The sequence below is a fragment of the Schistocerca nitens genome, chromosome 5 (genome assembly GCF_023898315.1).
Source record: "Schistocerca nitens isolate TAMUIC-IGC-003100 chromosome 5, iqSchNite1.1, whole genome shotgun sequence".
In the NCBI taxonomy this organism is placed as follows: Eukaryota; Metazoa; Arthropoda; class Insecta; order Orthoptera; family Acrididae; genus Schistocerca; species Schistocerca nitens.
In genome coordinates this window covers 255057028-255081944 of record NC_064618.1, presented here as the reverse complement: position 1 = coordinate 255081944, position 24917 = coordinate 255057028, and the positions used below count along the sequence as shown (strand labels likewise).

The 24917-nt window shown below is 40.7% G+C and overlaps 1 protein-coding gene across 2 annotated transcripts in view; it reads left to right on the top strand.

Moving 5' to 3' along the window:
• Positions 1-24917, top strand: part of LOC126259915 (retinol-binding protein pinta-like) — a 175906-nt gene that overhangs the window by 41552 nt on the left and 109437 nt on the right. The window contains exon 1 of one of the 2 annotated variants that reach the window (XM_049957007.1): positions 24423-24429. The exons of the other annotated variant lie outside the window; for it this stretch is intronic. The gene's annotated coding sequence lies outside the window, so the exon portion shown is untranslated. Of the gene's footprint in view, positions 1-24422; positions 24430-24917 lie in introns of those variants that run through there. 2 annotated transcript variants of the gene reach the window in all.

The following is a 24917-nucleotide window of genomic DNA, read 5'->3' as shown; positions in this document are numbered from 1 at the left end:
TGGTGTGTAGAATGTATGAATGCGGCGACGTACCATCTGACTTTCGGAAAAGCATCATCCACACAATTCCGAAGACAAGAACTGACAAATGCGAGAATTATTCGACAATCAGCTTAACAGCTCATGCATCTAATTTGCTTACAAGAATAACATACAGAAAAATGGAAGAGAAAATTGAGGATGCGGTAGATGACGATCAGTTTGGCTTTAGGAAAAATAAAAGCACGAGAGAGGCAATTCTGAGGGTGCGGTTGATAATGGAAGCAAGACTAAAGAAAAGTCAAGATACGTTCATAGGATTTAGTCGACCTGGAAAAAGCGCTCGATAATGTAACATGGTGCAAGATGTTCGAAATTCTGAAAAATGTAGGGGTAAGCTACAGGGAGAGACGGGTCATGTACAATATGTACAACAGCCAAGAGAGAATGATAAGAGCGGACGACCAAGAACGTAGTGCCCGTATTAAAAAGCGTGTAAAATAAGGATGTAGCCTTTCGCCATAATTGTTCAATCTGTACATCGGGAAAGGATTGATGTAAATAAAAGAAAGGTTCGGGAGGGGGATTAAAATTGAAGGTGAAAGGATATCAATGATACGATTCGCTGATGACATTGCTATCCTGAGCGAACGTGAAGAAGAATTACATAATCTGCTGAGCGGAATGAACGGTCTAATGATTACAGAGTATGGATTGTGAGTAAATCTAAGAAAGACGAAGGTAATGAGAAGTAGTGGAAATGGGAACAGCGAGAAACTTAACATCCGGTTTCATGGTCACGAAGTAGAAGAAGTTAAGGAATTCCGCTACCAAGGCAGTAAAATAACCAATGACGGAGGACATCAAAAGTAGACTACTATTGGCAAAAAGGGCATTTCTGGCCACGAGAAGTCTACTAACATCAAATATCGGCCTTAATTTGATTAAGGATTTTCTGAGAACGTACGTCTGGAGTACAGGAATATATGGTAGTGAAACATGGACTATGGGAAAACCGGAACACAAGAGAATCGATGAATTTGAGATGTGGTGCTAGAGATGAATGTTGAAAATTAGGTGGACTGATAAGGTCAGGAATGAGTTGGTTCTGCGCAGACTCGGAGAGGAAAGGAATATGTGGAACACACTGATAAGGAGAAGGGACACAGGAGAGGAATTCATGGTGGGCCGCATCAAACCAGTCAGAAGCCTGATGACGAAAAAAAAATCATCGTTTTGAAATTTCTAAATAACATCAGGAATGTATTTCTCAAATACTAAAAGCAGTTTCGCCAGTTAACTGTTAGAGGTAGCCTGGTACTTATAGTTGTTTCACATCTGATTCGACAATGTCTGCTTTACAGCTGTCCCAAAACTATGATGATTCGACCGCTGTGTGTTCAGTTCCGGTAAACCAGCTAAGAAATCGAGTAAAGGATATGCACTGAGAACAAACTGTAACGTCTGTGAGGCATTATTGGAAAGGCTAAACCCGGAGTGAATATAGTACGGGCATAAGCCGGAAAGTATACTGCATGGATAATGTTAAGACTGCAGTCGTCGCTGAAGTACATTTGATTTTTCACTAACCTAGAGACGTCCTTAGTCTCCTTCAGTTGTTATTACGCGACTCGTTCATGTTGTAGCGTTCTTAACAACCGCTGATTACGTGAAAGATCTCTTCGGGAAACACCATTTTTTACAGTCGAGAGACCTTGTCCCCGCATTTTTTTCGCGAACGCTCGTAAGCCTCTCTTGCACGTGTGCGAATATATTTTGGATCTTTTAGTCAAAGCTACATTCACTAAACATTTATGCATCTTTCTGTGTGTCAAAATAGCAGAAACGTGTATTTAGACTCACACCTTAAAATAAGAAATACTTTTTTGCCTAGATATCCATAAATACTTTATCGTAAGTTTTCATTTGTTTCTTCATGACCCCAGATACTGCGTACATACTGTCGATCGTTGTGCAGAACATTTGAAAAGGTCAATAAGCAGGTATGGTGGAAGAATTCAATACGTGTGTTAAACGACTGTAGTTTCCATAGACTTTCAATCGAATTGAAATGTGCATGCAGTGTATGGAATACGGCGAATTTCTGATAGAACACAATGTAAACGAAACCTTCGTATCAGTATAAAAGAACTTCAGTCTCAGAAAAGGAGGTAAAGGGAAACGTTCTTGTTGCCTCAGAAAACATACAGTAAGTAAATAACTTATGACGAGGTCAACAAAAGATAAAAGCTATTTTGATGAGAAATAAATTTGTTTTATTCCATTTGTGATAATTGTTTTCGTAACCGAATTTTCATCGAACGTTAGAAAGTCATAATGTAACTAAAAGCATGTGTAATGGTTAATCAATAAAGATTTGTAAGAAAATAGCTGTAAGTCTATTTTTTTTTGAATAAATCGAAAATGATTTAATTTCATAAATTCCAGTCAATGTTAAAATATGTATAGGTAAAATAAAATAAAATAAGTAAAATAACATTCCATTAGAGCTGCTGATAGCTTTGGGAAAGCCATGTATGACAAAACTCTTTTATCTGCTGAGCAAGATGTCTGAAACAGACGAAATACCCTCAGACTTCAAGACGAATGTAATAATATCAATTACAAACAAAGCAGCTGCTGACAGATGTGAAAATCACCGAACTATCAGATTAATAAATCATGGTTGCCATATACTAGCATGAATCCTTTACAGAAGAACGGAAAAACTCGTAGTAGCCAACCTCGGGGAAGATCAGTTTGGATTGAGGAGAAATGTAGGAAGACGCGGGTCAATAATGAGCCTACGACTTTTCATAGAAGATAGGTAAAGGAAAGGCAAACGTACGTTTGTAACATCTGCATACTCACAGAAAGCTTTTGAAAATTTTGACTGGAATACTCTCTTTTAAATTCTAAAAGCGGCAAACTAGATGGCAGTTATAAGAATTGAGGGGCACGATAGGGAAGCAGTGGTCGAGAAGGGGGTGACACAGGGTTGTAGCTTATCTCCGACGTTGTTCAATCTGTATATTGAGTAAGCAGTAAAGGAAACAAAAGAACAATTTGGAGCAGGAATTAAGGTCAGAGAGAAGAAATAAAAACTTTGACGTTTGCCGATGACATTGCAATTTTTTCAGAGACAGCAAAGGACTTGGAAGAGCAGTTGAACGGAATGGACAGTATCTTGAAAGAAGGGTATAAGATAAACAAGAACAAAAGCAAAACGAGGATAATGAATGTAGCCGAATTACATCAGGTGATGCTGAGGAAATTAGATTAGGAAATGAGACACTTAAAGTAGTACATGAGTTTTGCTATTTTGGAAGCAAAATAATTGATGATGGACGAAGGAGGGAGGATATAAAATGGAGATCGGCAATGGTATGAAAAGCGTTTGTGAAGGAGAGAAATTTGGTAATATCAAGTACAGATTTAAGTGTCAGGAAGTCCTCCCCGAAAGTATTTATGGAGTGTAGCCATGTATGGAAGTGAAACAAGGACAATAATCAGTTGAGACGAGAAGAGAACAGAAGCTTTTGCAAAATGGTGCTTGAGAGGAATGTTGAAGATTAGATGGCAGATCACGTAACTAATGAGGACGTGCAGAATAGAATTGGGGAGAAGAGAAATTTGTGGCACAACCTGACTAAAAGAAGGGATCCGTTGGCAGGACACATTCTGAGGCTTCAAGGGTTAACCAGTTTAGTACTGGAGGGAAACATGTGGGGAAAAATCGTAGAGGGAGACCAGGAGATGAATACAGTAAGCAGATTCAGAAGGATGTAGGATGCAGTAGTTATTCGGAGATGAAAAAGGTTGCACCGGATAGAGTAGCATCGAGAGCTGCATCAAACCAGTCTTTGGACTGAAGACAACAACAACACAAGTAAAATAAGAAGAAATTATTTTGCGTCCTTGTCTGTAGCTTAGAATTTGGTTTGTCACGAATATAATACAAAATAAAACCTGTTCATTTGAATTTAGTGAAATGATATGCTACAACAAATCAGTCGCCGTTTGAACTAAAAAATTACTCCAAAACTTCTGTTCTTGGCTCTTCGTTTTTTTTTTAACCTCACTGCTGTTATAAAACAGTTTCACCCAACTTCCCGCCTATGTTGAGATACTGAGGGTTGGAATGCTGATGGGGAAGGTACTATAAAACCAAGATGTAATCTAAGTTTACTGCAGTGACCGTCAGAGGACATAGTGACTGGTACACAGGTACCAGCCTTTAAGGCAGCGTTCGTCAAAATTTTACGCTCAAGAGCCAACTCTGTCATTGTGCGACGGAACAGGCCACATGTATACCAGTCTATTTATTAATTGATAACCTGCATAAATTACTACGTTGTGATCCCACGATGGACTAACTACAGTAAGGGTGCGATAAGTTGGCCACCGGCTCCATTAGAAGTCGGCATCATTCGGAACACCTCGTGTCATTGTTCTCTGTTGATTGCTGCCTTCATCAGCCACCCAAAAGTTATTCATCGTCTGACGAAGTGTTGCTGTGTTGTCTGTGTGAACAGGTGATCGACTGATAACAATAATTTTACTTATATGCAATATGAGACTTAAGTACGAGTCACGATCACAGACGTTAATGAAATGTTTGGAATGTCGTTTACCTTCTACTCATTATGCTGTATTATAAATGCCCTAATTTAATTTCATATTCCTTGCAACAAATATGTACCACATTTCAAAATGATTGTCTCTGTAGAACGGATTCGCGAATCTATATTACTTCCGTGTCAAAATTTATACCGTAACAGCTGATCGGTACGGGTCGCACAGGCCAGCGAGTTGTGACTAGTGGAATACAAACAATAAAACACTCCACTTCTGTCGTCATGTTACCCACGGTGGCCACGCCCCATTTACCCCTCTGTCCCTGAGGGAAGCGGTTCAGAGAAGTAGCTCTAAGCACTATGGGACTCAACATCTAAGGTGATCAGTGCCCTTGACTTATAACTACTTATACCTAACTAACCTAAGGACACCACACACATCCATGCCGGAGGCAGGATTCGAACCTGCGATCATAGCAGCTTCACGTCTCCGGACTCAAGCGCCTAGAACCGCTTTTCTTTAATAAAAACATTTATTAAGAAACATGTTATACATTCCAAATACATATAAAGTACATATACTAACCATGTACACATGATATACATGAAATGGTTTCAACAAAAATAGTTAGATCATTGTCACAATGCTGATGTTAAAGAAATACAACAGAAGATTGTCTTACTGACTAAATTACCAGTAAGAATTAAGTTAAAGATCAAGAATTTTTCTATTTTTTTATTTTCATTTTTTTTGAGACATTCAGACTTCAACATGAAGAAATGAAATCTGCACTTTGAATTTAATATGCTTCAACCTTTACAGAAGCATAAATAGCTCTTTATGAAGGATATCAGCGAGTTGGTGGGATAATTTTTAATATAATAATGTACACAAGGAAATCGTCTCTGTGAGAGACAGGTTAAGTGTAGAAACTGATCTTTAACCTTCTCAGCTTAATCAGACTAGCTATGAACATTTCACACAAGTGTATGGAAGTTACCAAATACATAATATGGAAGATTTATGCCCATCGCACATAAAAACAATTTCATAATCATTTTAGACAATTTCTGAAATACTTGAGAATGGCGGAAAGCAGATATTATAAAGTTGATTAGCCTTCCAACTACACTTTTTGGACATTAATTGAACGTTAAGTGTCTGAAGTGATCAGACCTGTATAATAAGTCTTTCACTGCAAAACTGACTTACACATCACAGTGCAAAAATGGACAGAGCAATGTTCCAGCCACTGAATATTACATTATATCAGATATAATCTTGTGGTTTTAACCAGTCGATAATGACATTTCCATAAAAATTGTCAATTTCCAGATTTCTAATATAAACAAATAATGCAGCTTTAATGTATTGTGTTTTGACACTATTAGACACACAATCTGACAGTCACGTAAGTTCTGTACACTAGCTTATAAGATTTCAAAAACTACTCTCTGAACTAGATAAAACACACACCAAAAGTATACACTAAAATTTTAAATAATATCCTTAAAGTAACTACAATACATCACTGTCAACGCAGTCTTGTTTTTTATATTAACTAAAGCCCATTCTTCCAAATATAATTTTTAACAAATTACCGAACTTTTTCTTGTGATTCGAATACCTTCTAATTTTGTGGAATTCACACAGCATGTGTACCTTGAACTCTATGGTGCTTTCAGATCCTAATTTGTTAAGGACGTAATTAACAAAATTTCCCAGCAACCAGTACACAGCGTTAATTTTGGCCTCTGGAAAATAGCGTGCTTCAGGACTGTGTATCAATGACAGCGATATATACTCAGGGGATGTCCTTCTAATCAGAGCTGTTTGCTCCCGGATTAACTTCCAACTACTCATATAACCACTGCAAGTATATCTATGAATTATTGTGTCAACTAGATGGCATTGTTGACATAAATTTGTTTCACTGAGTCCGACTGCGCACAGTCTTTCATTGGTGCTAACTATATTGTTATCTGTCTTGTACCATGACATCTTTATATTAGACGTGAGCACATTAGAAATAATGTTTTTCAAATCTCAATCCACTCAATGTTTGGAAACTGTCGTTCTATTTTGTTCCTTCCTTCGCTTTTTTTCGTTCCCTCATTATGGCTCTTGATGTTAAGTGTCGTGACTGCCCGAGTTCGACACTTACATAACTAAACTCAACATAGGGAATCTTTAAATGCCTTAAACGACTGTTGATATTCTGCACGTCAATCGGGGGAAGCAGGCTTCGAGGTTTAATGATCTCGAAAACTTGGCTAGTTATACTTTATCGTGAGTCTCTTATTAAATTAACTTGCCTTTGATAAAAAATGCAGAAGCTTTATCCGTTATATCAGTTAATCCTAGTCCACCATTTTAGCATCTAAGGTGGTTACTTTAGCAGGTACTCTGAACACTTCACCTCTCCACAAAAAGCTGGTGATTTTGGACATTATTCTCCTCTCTATCGTTCTCGGTGTTGGAAGCAACTGGGCAGCTTTAGCAAAGATGCATGAATTCATTCATATATCGAGTAAAATTCTCTATAATGGCTCCTCGCACTTTATCTGCTGCCACTTTAAAGCCGTCATTTTCATGGGGCTTGCTGTCAGAGTGATCCCAAGTGTTTTGTGTTGTCGGACTAATTTTTCCCACTCGATGTTGATATTATCAGAACATCTGAGATTTAACATCTTAAATGTTTTACGTTTGCATTGGGCCCAGATGCTCTACAGTACGAATCAGTCACTGTTGCTAGCGTGTTTACCTCGTCATTATTCCTTATAATGACCCCTATATCGTCAGCATGGACTCTTATAACTGTGTTGTGTCCTGATAATGTTAAGCCTTTTAATCTAGGATGGACATGTCGGAGGAGAGGTTCCAGCGAAATGGCGAAGAGCGACATGGACAGAGGACTTCATTGAGGAGCACCTCGTTGTATTTGCATCGGCCTGGACTGTTGACAATTCAGTGTTATTTTAGTATTTATTGTAGTTGCTACGTCCTTAATCACCTGTATGACCCTTATCGCCGAAACCTATTATCTTCAATGTCTGTAGAAGAAATTTATGATTTACTATATCGAACACTTTATAAAAAGCTAAAAAAATAAAGCACGTTTTATGTTTGTTACAGAAGTTATTGCAGTGATATCCCTGAATTCTGCTAGATTTTGAAAAATGGTTCTGCCTTGCGTCAGTTCTGATATTGACTAATAACTTTATGTGTAAGGCTTGAAATTCTCTTGTTTCCTATTCTAGCTATTAATTTATAATCAGAATTCAGCATTAAAAATGGACGAAAATTATTGAAATCTTTGTTTCGATTATTTTTTGGCACCAGACCAATTTTACTCTCCTTAAATTCAGCCGGAATCATTTTACCCTCAATAACATCATTTACAATGTCCGAAATTTTCGCACCTACTATTGGCCAGTAACGGGTGTTTAACTCTGCTGGCAGACCATCTGGTCCTCGGGATTTTCTTGGAGGTGAGGCGCACAGAGTCTCATACACGTCCTCTTCACTGTAACCTCGAGAAGATTTTCGTTGTCATCCTCTGTCATCTGTGGGGCTAGGATGTCAAGGAATTCTTCCAAGGAAGCATCACAACATTTATGTACAGATATAGCTCGCAATAATAGCGATAAAACTCGTCAATGATATCCTGCTGGGTTCTGAGAATCGTGCCGTGTTTTATTCGATTTTCATGAATAAAAGTGCTTCTCCTGTTTTTCGTATGCTTCACTAATAAATACAGGGGAGTAGTTTCATTTTCTGACATCGAATTTGCCTTCGATTTTATTTTCAACCCTTCCATTTGACTTCTCTTGATGTTAAGTAACTTCGCTTTGACTTTTTTGATGTCTGCTAACCGAAGTGAGGAATCTGCTAAGACATGATCATATAGTGCTCTCAAAACGGAATAGTAATATTCTATAGTGAATTTCATTTCTCTTGCGCTCTGGGCACTTTATTGAATAAGAACATTCCTCAACTCTGGCTTCGCCATTTTAACCCATCAGTCGATAGCAGTGGCATATCTACTACGATCACGCAGGCATACTGCCCATGCTTCTTTAATCAGGTCTTCTAAATCATGATTTACTAACAAGGAAGTGTTCAAATTCAAATGATTCTTGAATCGGCGAACTGGCTGTCTTGTTAGATTTATGCAAGCTAAGACACTTGAATGGTCTGAAAAGTAATAGGAATGGTTTCTACTTTTGTCACGGAAGTATCAAGATTCTTAGAAATATATAATATACCAATCTTGCTATGTGATGTTGCTGCGACATAAGTGAACTCAACAATGGAGGGGTATTTGGTTTCCCACATATCCTTGAAATCTAAACCAGTAACTAGTTGTTTTAGTTCAATTGAGAAATTAAAATTAAGTAACTAATCTTTCCGATTTAAAACACAATTAAAATCACCTCCAAGTAATAACTGTCTTGGAGTTTCCTTAACAAGTATATCTGGTCATCTTCGAAGAAACGTGCCCTGTCAGCTCGGTGAGAACTTCCTGAAGGGGCATACAGGTTGATGAGAGTCACATAATAGATATTTAGTCCTAATCCCCTTCCGGATTCCCATCGTTCCCCCTCGCTTACTGTAATCTCTTCACTCACCAAAACAGCTGTTCCAACACTAGTGTCGGGAGACACATTTATGTAACTGACAAAACCGGGAATTACTAAATCGGAAATTATAACTTCTTGTAACAGGGCAAGATCAGCGGCGGATTCGTACAAAAATTCCTTAAAGACAGATAATTTCAAACCAGACGTAATTTTATTTATGTTTACAGTGGTGACAGAATAAGAGTGCGTGGTTCAAAAAATGGTTCAACAGGCTCTGAGCACTATGCGACTTAACTTCTGAGGTCATCAGTAACATAGAACTTACAACTAATTAAACCTAACTAACCTAAGGACATCACACACATCCATTCCCGAGGCAGGATTCGAACCTGCGACCGTAGCGGTCGCTCGGTTCCCGACTGTGGCGCCTAGAACCGCACGGCCACTCCGGCCGGCAAGAGTGCGTCATTGCGCTGTCACCGTGTAGTTGTTTTGATGAACTAATCTAGTTTCCTGTGCTTCAGGGTTCAGTTAAGCTATAACAGTTTTCTCGGAAGCCTTAACATGGAATAACACTTCAATCAGTTTATTAGTTACGGTCCCGTTTTTTCCTACTTCTGATGTTTTCACTTGTACCGCAAGGAGACTGATTTCCTGGAAAACTTTCTGATTTTTCCTCCAGTGATTCCTGTAGGACCTTTTCGTACCGAACATTCTTTGTGTTTGGGTCACCCTTTCCGGATTTTCCCTTCCCTTAGTTACGAGCTACAGTCTCATTTGGTTGCATCGGTATTTTACTTCGCGGCTCATCTGCAGCAGCAGTAGACGATTTAGCAATTTTTGTTGCCGGCGCCTGTCCTGAGGTGTTGACCGTGATTTCAGTTTGGCCACCACTTCCTCGTTCTTTATTAATATCACTTACTTCCTGATCGAGGTAAACAAATGGAGACTGCAGTTTTGCAACCTACCCCTGAATTTGTTTATTAACAGACAGCTGCTGATCTTTGCAGTCGGCTACTGCACCTGTTGTTTCTTGGAAATTGACACTGATTACACCCCCTTCATTTTCTGGTATCTTTTTGTTCATCGCTTTCCATTCGCGTTTTGCCTTCCGGTTTCTTTGTTTCCTCATCGCACTGTTTTTGCTTGCGATTTGAGGGAGTTGGACAGGACAGCTCGTCCTCTGAACAACTATCAGTTGTCTCCAGAGATCTTTTTTCTGTTGTAGTGGTAACAGGGTTTCCCTTTGTTGTTAACGGGGGAAAGAGAGAGTTATCGTGAAAGGAGACATCAGCTTGGCCCGCTGCGTTAACATCCTGAAACAAATGATCCGGACTATTCTTTAGTAATAGATCATTTAAGGTAAGCTTCTGACGCTGTATCAAATTACTTTTAAGAACAACAGTTCGCCGCGGACATTCCCGTCTGAAGTGGCCGGTTTCGTTACATACATGACATTTAGCTTCCTGACCTGTACAAACAATTTGTGCCTTATACCCACAAACAGTTATGTGAGACGGAATATTCGTCTTAACGTCCATCTCTAGACAGTTGACCCCGTTGAAACACTGCAGTTTAAAGCAAAGCGACCATCTTTGGTTTGCAACTGATTTAACGTCCTCGTAGTTTGAAAGAGCTTCCTTAATCTTATCATTTACAATTTCAATGGGAAGATTCAAGACACGAACGGTTTTGTAATGAGTGTCCGCTCTACGGATGGAAACTTTACTTTTATAACCATTTCTTTGCAGAAAATCTACTTCATAGCCCCACTTTCGTATCGAATAGCTCTGACCACTATGGGACTTAACATCCATGGTCATCAGTCCCCTAGAACTTAGAACTACTTAAACCTATCTAACCTAAGGACATCACAAAACACCCAGTCATCACGAGGCAGAGAAAATCCCTGTCCCCGCCGGGAATCGAACCCGGGAACCCGGGCGTGGGAAGCGAGAACGCTACCGCACGATCACTTTATCAACAGACGCAGCACTGATTAACTTGACAAAAACACAGTATTTTTCCTGGTCCATTTGCCAGGTATGGACGGTTTCAGAATTGAAACCCATTACCTGTGTAATCCAGTCATCTATTTCCAGGGATGTCGGCTGAACAAGACGGGATTCCTTGTCAAAAACAAATACCAGAGTATTCTTCCTGAGGCTTGTAGCCATGGTTAATCCAGCGATGCAATTTCAGTCAAACAACCGAAATACCAATAAGCAGCAGCAAGACCAGAAAGAGAGATCAGATCACAAGGAATATGAACGAACACGGGGATTAACGGACGGACAGCACTCGGCGAAGCACAACCACTGCGATATAAACACGGAAGTGCTGTGCAGCTGTTAAAAGCGGCCACTCGCTAGCGCGGCTGAAACAGAACTGCACTCGGCCACAGCGGCCGGCGAGAGAAGCGGCCTACTTTGCTTAGCTACCTGTCGAAGTCACTAAATTCAATTAAAATTAAGTTCATCTTAAAATATTACAGTCTTTGTAACTATTGTTGTTTCTTAATGAGCAAGAAAATTTCTTAACGTTATTTGACGCTGTTGGATGCGGTTGCTATTTGTTAGCTGGCTGGCTCTGAGCACTATGGGACTTAACATCTGTGGTCATCAGTCCCCTATTTGTTAGCTGCATCTGATTATAAAATACGACTGAGAACCGCAAGCCACGCAAATACTCGATTCGGTCCGCATGCGACCCGCGGCTCGTAATTTGACAGTCATTGCTTTGAGGGGTACTGACATGGTAAAAAGTTAACTACGCATCGCAAAGTCCTAAGCCGAAGGATGCTGCAAAAGAGGACTCGTCTGACCCATGTGGTATTAACAGTACCACAAAGTTTCAATATTCTGAACGCTGATGCTCAAAGTAAATTAAGACGGAAATAAGTACAGGCCCAACTGTGTTTACTCACAATAGTACAGATCCCAATCGTAGCTCTGCGCTGACGTGCAGAGGGTTCAGAAAGCTTTATGATATTGCTTTCATAACTTCAGGCCACAAGTATTGCATTTACGCGTCATGAGACTCAGAATTGACATTACTACAAATTTACAGCAATCTTTGCCGCAATGGCAGCTAAGACCTAATAACGTGAAAAGATGTGCTCTTAGGTTTGATTAATTTAACGTACAGCAGCTGTAAGTTTAGCTGTTCGCCAGCTATCAATAAAAACACAATTCTGATTTTTGTGGGTTGAGAGTCTTGTAGAATCTTTTTTTAATAGCCAGCGTAATTGCCATCAACTGTATTGCTCACATGGTCCTGACACATTAATGTGACCGCGGCCTAAGTTCTACGTCAAAGTGCAATAACCACTCACAGACGGAAAGAGACAACATTAGCACACTAACATTTCGGGGGGATGTGGAAACAGTGCAGTCGTGGAGTCGTGCTCTAGCGAAACTACTGTTCGGTAGTTTAGGTGCAGTACATAAATGACGTAGTAAATGGTAGGATTACCGCTAGTACTGCTAAAGTTTTTATGGAAAGAAACGAAAGTGAATGTGTGCGAGAGAAAGTGCGAACCGACGACTTCCCATCGTCTTTTTTCTTCGTTTGTTTGTTTTGCACGCAATGAGAACCGCACATCGTTCAGCGTTATATGAAGATGGTATCTGTTCTTTTCAGACAAGTTCAAAAAGAACAGATACCATCTTCTTATAGATAAGGCTTACCGGACAATGATCTTCTTCAGTGCGGATGAACTTACATTGATGAAACTCTTATAGGAATCAGTAGATTGACTGCCGCGAGTAATGAGTATAGTGGGCGGGGGCACTGAAAATGTAGTGAGTGGACAGTAAGTTGGAAATGTGTGTCTCACAGGGAGCGTGCCAGAGATAAGTCTCTGCAGTCGCACTCTCCTCTGTGTCCTCGATGGCTCACAAGGGGAAGGCCTCAGACACGGCCAACCGATTCTGTTCAAGTTTGGCAGGTCGTTTGTGTACAACCTAAAATGAGAGTCTAAGATATTTTGGCTCAACACCCTTCAGTTTTTGAGAAAATCACCCCTGAATGTTATGACGAGCAATCAACCCCAAAATTTGCAGGATCGATAGAAAATTGTAAATAGAGCACTTTTCATCAATAGGTATGATGTCCACAAATGCACACTTTTTCAGAAATCGATTAAAGAAACTTTTACAACTGCCGCTTCTGTATCCACGTGGTAAAGGCTTTTTCGGGGAGAGCGCCTATAGAGCAACGGCCAAGATAACTACCTGGGAAAGGAGAACCCGTGTTCGAATATCGAGGAAACCTAGCGGATGCTATTCTTCTCGTTCGTATTATTCCATATCTCAATTGATAGGGATAGGAGGGTTAAGAAGATAAGTAAATCGATAAGGAATGATAAAAACGTAGGCAAATAAATTTCTCAAACATATTTGTTTATTTGTTTCAAATGGCTCTGAGCACTATGGGACTTAACTGCTGAGGTCATCAGTCTCCTAGAACTTAGAACTACTTAACCTAACCTAAGGACATCACACACATCCATGCCCGAGGCAGGATTCGAACCTGCGACCGTAGCAGCAGCGCGGTTCCGGACTGAGCGCCTAGAACCGATCGGCTACAGCTGCCGGCGCTGAAAGTTGGTTGTGAATTACGTTGTGAGCAGTTATTGCATCCGTGCGAATGTGAAATTCCCGCTGGGTTTCCAGAAGCACACTGTAATTCTGAAACCGGGAAATGAAGTTTTTAACCTGGAGATAGAAATAAACATCACACGGCTGGTACACAGGTGTGCAGTTTGGCGGTATTACTTTTACCGTACACGTCGGTTGACCCTCTTAATCTATAAACATGGTGTCATACATTAGAGTATTAGTTTTTCCACCCCAGGAATCAAGTATTAGACAAAACTTGTTATCAGCAACGTATGGTTTTAAAACATTCTCAAGAAATGTTCTGTAAATAGCATTTGTCAATTTCCCGGATTTGGAGCAAGTAATGTAAACATTTTTCAACGAGTCGGTTAAGCGATTGACCTCTTCTATAACTCGAGGACCAAATGTAACATTCGTTTCTTGTAAACACAGCAAAACCTTAGCCAATACTTCTACAAAGGCTGTCAGTTTCAATTTTGCTATAACTGCTATTTATTTTTAAATAACAGATTGAAGGGTGAGTATGTAGAACAAAAATATTCCATGGTTTATGCAGCATTTTAGATATATCCTCACTCAGTTTCTGGATGGTTCATCACATCCAGTTTCTAGGAGAGTGTACAATAGTGAGGCACTGATCACTTATGGAAACAGAGCACTCGACATGAGGTAAAGCCTGATAGGTATGCATAATTTACAGGTAATGCAGTTACGATCTTAACTTTCCAAGGAAAGTAGGAAAAATGCCGTAGTCTACACGTAAGAGTCTACGATAGCGTACAGTGGTTTTCTAAGTCATTGCTATAATAAGGAAACGGAGAGATTAAGTTGACATCCAAAAACTCATGATCATTGGCTTCCGGGCCAAGGATGAATGCACATCCGAAACTGCAGCGTTTCTTAACTGTTCACGCACTGCATTTGCAAAATGGCACTAGCCAAAACGAGCACCAAGACATCTGTGGTGCACCATGGGCCATAGATGACGGAGGTGAGCGACGGCTCTGGAAATGTGTACAGGCGAACAGATGTACCACTGTTGAACAGCTGAGCATCAAAATGAAGCGAGCGGGTACCAACCGTGTCTCCTCAATGACCAGCCGGCTGCTGTGGCCGAGCGGTTCTAGGCTCTTCAGTCTGGAACCGCGTGACCGCTACGGTCGCAGGTTCGAATCCTGCCTCGGGCATGGATGTGTGTGATGTCTTTAGGTTAGTTAGGTTTAAGTAGTTCTAAGTTCTAGGGGACTGATGACCTCAGATGTTAAGTCCCATAGTGCTCAGAGCCATTTGAACCATTTTTGAATCCTCAACGACCGTTCAACGGACAAGAGCAACAGTAGCAAGTGCCTGGTTCATGCACCCATGCAGACTGACGTTCTTCAGCGACGAAGGCTGGAATTTGCACGCCAATAACCAATTGCACAAGTGGCGACAGGCGGCCTTTTCAGATAAATCACATTTCATGCTCCACAGGACACACGGCCATAGGAGTATACAGCGTGAAACATCTGAAACTGAAGGATCCAGGCCAGAGAAGAGAGCGTTATGGTGCGAGGAGTGTTTTCATAGCATTCCGTGGATGAACTCATCATTCTGCTCTTGAAATTTCGATTTTAGTTAATTTTTAAATGGTTACACCTGGATGAAAACACAGTAGTTAATACTGATTCTTGCTGTCTCTTCTGCACCTGCAACCATTTGAAAATCACGTGACGTCAAAACCGCAATCTTGGATATTGAAATAAATAATACTGTCTATAGTGAATATGATGGCATTTTTTAAAAATAAATAGTGATACAGTTAATGAGGTAGCGCAATTAAAAATTTCATGACTACAGACAAAAAATAATTAATTAGAAGTCAAGTGGCACGTCATTCTTATGCGAAATTACTTCAGGTTTTAAGCTGGTGCAAAGCGTTCTTTTGTCTTCAAGAGGATTTAAATTACGAGTGACTTCAACTGTGGAAATATTAGTTACCACATAATATCCGTAACAATTCTGTAAGAGAATACTGTCAAAGTACTGAGAAATGTAAAAGCACTGTATGACAAGTATTATGATTTCTTAACACGTGCTGTAACACTAACACGTGTAAGATCTGTCAATTAAACTTAACACAGTTGTCCTTCACTAATGAAATATGGAGTCGGTGCTTCAGTAGCTGCGTGTCACATAGCTTTATTAACTGACACATCATCGTGTTTGAATTTCGTCTGAGCAAAGAATTATTTTGTGCGGCTCACTTTGCTCTCCTTTTCTGAATTACACGCTTAGGTTAGTACAGAAGCTAATGTGACACCAAATCGTTCAGCGTGTTTGTCTCTTACATCATGGCGTGTTATCCGTTCCTTTGTCAGCCCCCCCCCCCCCCCCCCCCGCAACCAATTTCCAGCGGTAGATCTGCTCTTTTGGTACTTTTGGTACGGGCTAGGTTTATCAGAAGCACACGATGCGGCCAGAAGGGCTTCTCTCCACTGCTCTCTGTTTCAATTGCCTATTCAGTACCTGACAGGCTGATAGAGAGTCTCTTTAACATGCTAAATTCTAGAGATGAGATAAATGGAAACTGCTCCAAATTCAAAACAGAACTGATAAAAGTTATAAGGGACAAGCAAAAAGGTTCAGTTTGGAGCCCACAGTAACATCTTGCCTACATATGTAGGCTTATGTATCTGCATCTGAGTAGCATTAGGTGACATATACGCTGCAGCAACGCCGTCAAATGGAAACTTTTTGATCACCTCCTATACCATTAGTTACCTGACAATTAATTTTTGTTATTTGTTCTAGGTAGTTGGAATCTCTTGTTCTTATTGCAATAACTAAATGATGATCATTCCATACTGCGGTCTACTCTTAGTTAATGCATTTGTGCTAATTATTTGAGTACTTTTGTAAATATGAAGTGTGTATAAACTATGACTACATAATGCCACTCGAAAATCAGATGTTTGCTTTTATCTCAAAGTTTAGTAGCATCGTCACTGGTTTATTTTATATGAGACCAGAATTTTAGATTTTAATGATAATTTATTCCATGGACAATTCGATTTATATAAAGACTTGTTTCAAATGACTAAATGCGATGTATGAACGACTTGCGCGTGGAAGTTGCAAATGATGTTTGTTAACTATTACTTCTGTACAGGATATGATAACAACACCTCGATGATTTTTTACTAAAAACCATTGGTTGTGATAATCCGTGTCCGGTACGATGCGTAATGCCTATTCAGAAACGCCGACAAACTGGTCGACAGGATGAAACTGAGTGCAATTTTTCTTTTGGATTTCTGCTTCATGCATCAAAGGCTACTAGAAACCTTATCAGAGCTGTGTGTCTGACAAGTACAGCAGCTTTCCAGAAAGTGGTGGATCAAATACTTCCCATCCGATAAGTGATACTTTAAATGATAATGGGACTCTAAGACACAGACACGAATTTACCAGGTAAATGTGGAAGCAAAAGTCTTGGACACTCAGTTTCTTCGTACAGCTTTAATACTGAACTTCTGAAGACATATACTGTCATTTCCCACTGCAAGAGCATATTAGTTTATACAATGCGAGACTATGTGATCCAGCGGGAAGCACATCGTATTGGTAAAATGGGAACCTCTCTAACTTTTAACCATAACTGAAAAGGTCACAGTGAATCAGAAGCCAAAATAAGATTTTCGAGTTTCTCTTAAATTTAGAAAGCTGGACATTTACGAAAGTTTGTTGACGTACTTACATCGTCGTACACAAAGTATATTGCGTTGATTGTTGCTCATTCCATTTCTCCTTTCCTTCTTTTTGATGACATGAGATAATAAAAATGATGACATGTAATAATAAAGACCAGAAGACATTGCCGCACGTCAAAGTAATTTCATAAACGTACATGTTATCGTCCGTATGTAAATGATTAAAGTTTCAATTCACTGAGACTGGCTGAACGACCACGAGAGCTCAGTAGTTAGAAGGTTACCAAGACTGATATGGAACATAAAGTCGTGAAGGGTGTCAGTTGTTGAGTGATCATTGTAAAGGACAGGAAGCTTTCGCATACTCGTGCGGGTGTTATCAGCATCTGACAGAATTTAAGAGAGAGCTCTTTGTGGGTGTCCATTTGGCCAGCTTGTCAAATCGTGCTACATCCAGATTTATGGATATGACACTGGCCCAGTTTTGGACTGCATGAAAACTTGAGGCCAGGCATATTCATCGTCAAGGTACTGGTCAGGATAGCCTGACCACCACAAGCGAGGGAGACCATTTTTTACACCATGCACATCGTATCCCCTTCACACCTGCGTCTCCCACTTGAGAACAAGTAGTGGATTCCCTGCAGCACTCTGTGTTATCCCGCAACGTTTGTCGCAGACCAGCGGAAGTCGAACTAGTGAATTACCGTCGCATGCGCTGGCTGCCGTTAACACCACAAAACAAACGGCTGAATTTGGAATGATTCCTTGACCGAGAAGCATGAATTTCTGAAACATGACACCGTCGCACTGTGTTAAGCGATGAATCGTGGTTCAGAACTGCACCGGTTGGCCACCGTTGGCGTGTGTGCCGGAGACGTGGGGAGAGGTAACATTCTTCAAATGAGGTGCTGGGAACTGCAAGGGTCTTAACCACACCGCTGTCAGTGTTGAGATGCAGCATGTATGCATGCTGTTGACAACAGTTGATCTTACGCTAACCACTTTTATCTGCTCTCTGGACTCACCTTGTGCATATGAGTATTCACGAAAATCTGTCCCACCAGTTGATCTGATATTCACTTCTGTATGGGCTCAAAGCACAAAGCATAATTCTGTTGCTCGCACTACTCAACTGTTATCTAGATTTGCCCTCGTAATTTAGTGTCTACCGCAGGTACGTATTTCTTTCATACCTGATGTGGGCAGACAATTTTATTTGAAACTCAGGCAAAGAGTGTAACTGATGAAAATGATAGAAACGAACACCGTGAAGTGTTGGAGCAGATCATAGTTATCCGTGTGGTACTTTTAATATCTGTTCTATATCGTCTGAATCTAGTTTCACTAATTACAAACTTTACAATCGTCAAAAAGACGCTATTGTAACTAGCCTAAATATGAAATTTTTGTGAATTAACATTAATAATGATAGTCCTAAATTTTATATAACACTTCACAGCATAAAGTGGGAACATAATTTTTTTCTTACGAAATATAGGAAGTTGAGACTTATCGAAAAAGGAAGTCAAACTGAGGAGTAGCGCCCTTACATCGCGGCTATAGCAATTAAAGCTGGGGAGCCAGTTCATGCTGAGATATGTCATAGCTGTCGCGTGACAGATGTGCGCTCTGATCCAGCATCAGTTTCAAGTAGTTTCGGCTGGGGCCGAAAGGCGCCAGCATCTTGCGGACTATGTAATTATAAAGTCAAAAAAAAGTATTTTGGAAATGAAACTTTACCTGTTGTGAATACTATGCCTTCTATTAATTATTGATGATTCAATATGATTAGTTATTAGTGTGATTGAAGAGGTGAATGCGAAGTAATGAAATAAATTAATTTTGTTATGTCTGTTATCTTGATTCGCCTACATAATATGGCAGGAGGTACTGAACAGAATTGGGGAGAAGAGGAATTTGTGGCGCAACTTGACTAGAAGATGGGACCGGTTGGTAGGACGTGTTCTGAGGCTTCAAGGGATCATCAAGTTAGTATTGGACTGCAACGTGGAGGGCAAAAATCGTAGAGGGAGACCAAGAGATGAATACACTAAGCAGATTCAGAAGGATGTAGGGTGCAGTAGTTACTTGGAGATGAAGAAGAGTAGCATGGACAGCTGTATCAAACCAGTCTTTGGACTGAAGACCACAACAACCACAACGACATGTCTATTAACTGAATACACGTTAGCGTGAGAACTGTGGCTGTATGGAGAGAATAAATGATACGCTCAGAGGAAATTAGTAAAGTGTAACTCGCCAGTTTCTTCTAAAGGAAAAAAACACTTTTACGATAATTCAGTTGTTTAAGGATAGATTATTTTAATATTTGTGGATTTGCCAGATTCGTTCATTTAATACATCGAGCAAACAAAATATTCGGTTATGGTTGGTCAAATATAAAAGAAGCGGGACTGTGCGGTTTAATAATGCCAGTTAACTCGGAAGTGCCACAATATATCGAATTTTTCTTAACTAATATTTCTCAGTAATTTGTCTTGCAACAGCATTACAAGCTTCTCCAACTGTTTCTGACTACCCAGTATTTTCATCCACCGTTTATAAGGGGTGCATTCCACTACAAATATCCATCTGACCATCAATCATTCTAATTAAGAATTTACTGTCCATGATAATATCATTAAGTACAGCGTACCTCAATAATTCATCCTGAAAAGGTATCGAGCATGAATAGGGAATAGTGGAGCAGTGTGGCTATGAATAAATCTGCAATTCTGGCTGCATTTGCAGATTCCCGCTCACTCCAAATTTGTCCATGTCTACGACTGAGTTCTCCAAGAATTCAGTAAATAATGGTATTGTTACGGACAACACGTAATTAATTAATATGAATGAAAACATTCCCGTTAATTTCAGTGTATGTATTACGGTTAATCATCTCCTCCAGTGAACGGATAATACTATCATCACTAAGAAATTTTCTAGTCATGAAGTCCTTGTAATAAAGGCAGATAAAGGCAACAGAACCGCAAACATGTACCAAAGCGACTTTGATAACAAAGCTCTTGATATTATTGAAGCTAACAATATCACTCAATTAAAAACAGACACCACCCAACAGAGATAAGCTCAAAAAAGTATTCAAAATTGCAACTTTCTAGTTATAGATAATTAGACTCAGTATTGCTTCATAATGAATCCTCACAATCTTAGTCTAAGATCGCAGCCCAAAATTTTGTACCCTGAGTAGTATATAGCATTTACAGTGGGACGTATGGGACAACCACAAAAGTGTCCCATTGTAAATGCGATAAACTACTCAGGATACAAAATTGTTAGAAACTTATTGATTTACTGAACAGAAGTTACTCTTTTGAAAACAGTTATTCAGTTAATATCAGGTTTGAGTTAATTGACAACTGTAGGGATCTAATAGAGCCAGCCACAGCCTCCTTTCACATATCATTCTCACTCGGGCATGGGTGGGTGTGTTGTCCATATCAGTTTAAGTTAGATTAAGTAGTGTGTCGGCTTAGGGACCGTTGACCACAGCAGTTTAGCCCCATAAGACCTTACCACAAATTACCAAATTATTATCACACATTTCACCTGGGAAGATAGTCTCTAAATAATAAAAAAGTATTTAATCCAGTACAAAAAGCTAAGAAATGCAGAAATTTATGAACTCATGGTGTTTCTTGAATTAATTCTCTCGCATTTTTGCAATCAGGAGGTCGTATTGTTCGTCTCATCGATTTATATGTGAATATACACTATGTGATCAAAAGTATCTGGACACCTGGCTGAAAATGACTTACAAGTTCGTGGCACACTCCATCGGTAATGCTGGAATTCAGTATGGTGTTGGCCCAACCTTAGCCTTAATGACAGCATCCACTCTCGGAGGCATACGTTCAATAAGGTGCTGGAAGGTTTCTTGGGAAATGGCGCCCCTTCTTCACAGAGTGCTGCACTGAGGAGAAGTATCGATGTCGGTCGGTGGGGCCTTGCAGGAAGTCGACGTTCCAAAACATCTCAAAGGTGTTCTACAGGATTCAGGTCAGGACTCTGAGCAGGTCAGTCTATTACAGGGACGTTATTGTCGTGTAACCACTCCGCCACAGGCCGTGCATTACGAACAGGTGCTCGATCGTGTTGAAAGATGCAATAGCCATCCCAGAATTGCTCTTCATCAGTGGGAAGCAAAAAGGTGCTTAAAACATCAATGTAGGCCTGTGCTGTGATAGTGTCACACAACAAGAGGTGCAAGCCCCCTCCATGAAAAAACACGATCACACCATAACACCACAGCCTCCGAATTTTACTGTTGGCACCAGACACACTCTCAGATGACATTCACCGGGCATTCGCCATACCCACACCCTGACATCGGATCGCCACATCGTGTACCGTGATTCGTCACTCTACACAACGTTTTCCCACTGAGTAATCGTCCAATGTTTACGCTCCTTACACCAAGCGAGGCGTCGTTTGGCGTTTTCCGGCGTGATGTGTGGCTTATGAACAGCCACTCGACCATGAAATCCAAGCTCTCTCACCTCCCGCCTGAGTATCATAGTACTTGCAGTGGATCCTGATGCAGTCTGAAATTCCTGGGTGATGGTCTGGATACATGTTCGCCTATTATACACTACGACCCTCTTCAACTGTCGGCGGTGTCTGTCAGTCAACAGACGAGGTCGGCATGTACGGTTTTGTGCTGTATGCACAGATCCCTTCAATGTTCCAGTTCACTATCACATCCGAAACAATTTACCTAGGGGTGTTTAGGAGTATGGAAATCTCGCCTGCAGACGTATGACACAAGTGACACCCAGTCACCTGATCACATTCGAAGCCCGTGAGTTTAGCGGAGCGCCAAATTCTGCTCTCTCACGATGTCCAATGACTACTGACGTCGCTGATATGGAGTACCTGACACTATATGGCAGCATAATGCACCTAATATGAAAAAAGGTATATTTCTGGGCGTTTACGGATACTTTTGATCACATGGTGTATGTGGCTAGGAAACAGGAAACTAAAGAGTAATGCTTATTAAACTTAAGAAGTAGCTTTACTATGAGTAAAAAGCTAAATAATAACCAAAATAAAGGTAGTCGGTTTGAAAGCTCACGTCTTTAAAATCCAAATTTGTACTGAGTAATATACAGTATAATGTTTCTCCACCCTACGCATAGTAACTTAGCAGGATCCGGGCATAGGCATGTTTTGCGTATGGTGGTCGAGATGTTGCTGCTAATGCCGGTCCCATGTGTTGACTATTAAAGTTCTCCCTTGCGTGAGTAGGGTCTCTGCAACGGTGGGCCGGCCGGAGTGACCGTGCGGTTCTAGGCGCTACAGTCTGGAACCGAGCGACCGCTACGGTCGCAGGTTCGAATCCTGCCTCGGGCATGGATGTGTGTGATGTCCTTAGGTTAGTTAGGTTTAATTAGTTCTAAGTTCTAGGCGACTGATGACCTCAGCAGTTATGTCGCATAGTGCTCAGAGCCATTTGAACCATTTTTTTGCAACGGTGGACTGAAAGTTATTACACACCCAAGTCATGTGAAATTGGGTTCATATGCAGATACCGCAACTCATTCCTTCAAGATATTTTCTGCCTTTTGGAGGAAGAGGTGTTCGTAAGGTGGATCATGTGCTTGTACGTTTTAGTTTCGAAAAATGGACCAAGTGTTAGACAATTGTGCTTGATATTGTATTGTAAGTGCTGTCCCGATACTGCACAGCGCTTAAATGACCCTCGATAGAGGTCAGATGCGTCAGACGTGTGTAGATGATACTATCCCGGAAAATGACCTCGCAGATGAAACCGTGACATTCCATGTAGTGTTACCTGGCGGCCATCGTCCTGCTACCACGATCATTTGGTGCGTGACAAATCCTTCGCTTCATGGTGAATAGAACCAGACGCCAATGATCTAGGTGTTCCCCTGACCAGCTTCTTTGCAGACCATGGTCTATGGCTGAGACATTTGCATAGTGTGGCTGCCAATGGGCAACATGCTGTGCTGCTCATTATTCTCAGGCACCAACGACCCACAATTTGTGGTTCCTGGCGATCAGCTGATGCTGACATTTGCAACCTTATCCGTGAGGAGGAGATCTAATAAATCTGTGAATCAGTGCCAAGCAGAATACCTGCTTTCATAAAGCATTTAGGTGACCCATCGTATTACTGGCTTGCTCAATTTTTAAGCTCCTTCTCTTGAATATACGAGTATTATCCGGTTTTTCTCAAACTGTAAACATCTGTTCGTCTACACTGTACCCTACATCTACCGAATTGCGGCCCATTCGGAAAATTCCTTGGTTGTGCGTTGTTTCCATTTTTTTTTTTTTTTGGCTTAGAGTGAATCAACCATTTTTTCTTGTTGCTTTTATAAGTAACAGTTTTTTAAACATTGCCCTGAAACTCCTGGATGAAGCAGTTTTCGTAATGTAAACTTCAGAAATTGGAAAAGTATTAAAACATTTTCTGGATTTAATTACTACCCAGTTTTCAAACGCCCTGAAACCACTAGACGAGGGCACAATGCGTGTCAGTGTACAACGTTACAAGGGGCAATCGCGACCACGTGTAACGCTCAAGGTTCCGGTATCTGTGAAGTTCGTGACCCATTTTTTCGCCGCAGGCAGAGATAATTTCACTTATTACAGAACGGCTTGCAGTTGGCCTCGACAGCATGCGACGCACTGTCATCTTTTATTTGTTTCCAAGAGGCGTGCAGCAACGAACCAGAAGCCTCTGCAATCCTCACGTCAGTGTTTGCTAACCGGGAACTGGTTGCGGTATAGGTTAGCGTATAAACGTCGCTGCCCGTTGGCTTTGAGCTAACTCTCACTGTGGAGTTGAGCCCTTGCTGGAGGTACTGGGGGTCCTGGGTACATCACTCCCTGCACCCAGAGAGCGAACAGCTGCATCCAGCGGCGGCGGCGGCGGCGGCGGCGGCGGCGGCGGCAGCGGCGGTGGTCCACTCCGACAGGCAAGTACGCTCCTAGTGTACTTGTCACAGCAATCAAAGCTTCACATGAAACGTATGAATTGTTGTAATTAACACGACCGTACCAACTGGATTTTGTGAGAGCCAGGAAAATCTCATAGTTGTACACCTTTTGAGGGGTGTATCGAACCAGCACGCAGTATTTAGGTACTGTGACGAATAAATAAATTGTAAAATTACTTCTTTTCTAGTAAATTCGCTTCCATTCCATACTGGGCGCCTGGTACAGCAAGCGGTTATGAATTTCTTGAAACGAGACAGTTTCGGTTGCAATATCCTTTTTACTTACAGGTAATGACGCGTTTCGCCCTTTTTGGGCGCCATCAGATTGCCGTAAAAATTTATGTGGAAAACTAACATTCGTCGATTAATTTTCACATATGGCATTAACATAAAATATCCGTAAAAAATTTTTTCTTACAGCCATATGTGGGCATTAATGGAGAAAATGTTGCTTTTCCACGTTAATTATTA